The following is a 1,198-nucleotide window of genomic DNA, read 5'->3' as shown; positions in this document are numbered from 1 at the left end:
TCCTTTATAAATACTTAGTATAAAGGCCATTCAATTTATTTTTTTGGACTGGTGGGAATATTATGTTGATTTTGGTGGTGGTTAGAAGACTGCATAAGTTTTTCAAAATTCATATATCTGTATACTTCAAAAGGGTGAATTTTACTGTATGTCCATTATTTTACTGTATCTCAACAAACCTGGAAAAATTTAGTGGCAGTGGGCCTTGCAGGGATAAGGACAATGAGCATAGGACGGTGTCCAGGGTAACTAAGCAAGCAGACTGCTGATACATATCCCACTTCACATTTGTAAAGTGGTTTCCTCTACCTACATAATAATGAGCGGGTCTTTAGACTCCTGTTTCAACTCTCCTTGTCAAGGCTACTCATGGCTAAAAGCAAAATCACCTAAACAAGCCAAGGTCTTTTATGTCCTTTCCATATTATGGCTTGTATATCCAAGGAGGGACTATGGCTCAGCCAAGATTTTTATGCACCTATCCATTAATCTAGTAATTGATTGGTTTTCACAAAGGCAACAGAAATAAATCTCTGGTTCATGAATTTTGTACAGTTTCTGTATGCTTTCACTATTAATCAGGCCTGATGAATGAGGAAGTGCCTCCTACTGCAGAAATCCTCCTTGGTCAACCAGGTGTTAAGTGGAGGCAGAAAGGAGGCCCAAAGTGGTTCCATTGACAGAACCTCAGGGCCACCATCCACATGGTCCAACTTGTCTGTGCATTGCAGGACTGACTAAAAGCTCTAGAAGAGGGTAACAAGTGGGCTCTTCCTGAAGGTTGTCATGGCAACCAACTCATTCTGGACACCATTTGTCTTAGAGATTTTTTAAAAAATCAGGTTTTCACAGACAAAACTTCAGTGCATCAGTGTCCCCCAGGTGGGGACAGGTAGAAGGGGCTGATTTGTTATCAGAAACTGAATAAGAATAACCCAGCCTCACCCACTCTGAATACACTCAGCCAAATCCTCGCATAACCTAAGCACCAAAATGTAAACAAAAACAAAACGACAAACTGGATAAGGACATTTGCTACTATAAAGTGCACTTTTATAATTTTTAGAAAGTCTACTAAATTTAGTTCCATGGGATTGAGCTGGCCAAGATTAAATTAACTAATCTAGAAGACATTCTGAAACAATTATGAAAAAGCCACTCAATGAAATGTAATTGTCACCATAATAATAATGATGAC

This window comes from Galeopterus variegatus, unplaced genomic scaffold, assembly GCF_000696425.1.
Source record: "Galeopterus variegatus unplaced genomic scaffold, G_variegatus-3.0.2 Scaffold10114, whole genome shotgun sequence".
NCBI classification, from domain to species: domain Eukaryota; kingdom Metazoa; phylum Chordata; class Mammalia; order Dermoptera; family Cynocephalidae; genus Galeopterus; species Galeopterus variegatus.
The sequence above is the reverse complement of the archived record's forward strand: the minus strand, read 5'-3'. Positions refer to the sequence as shown.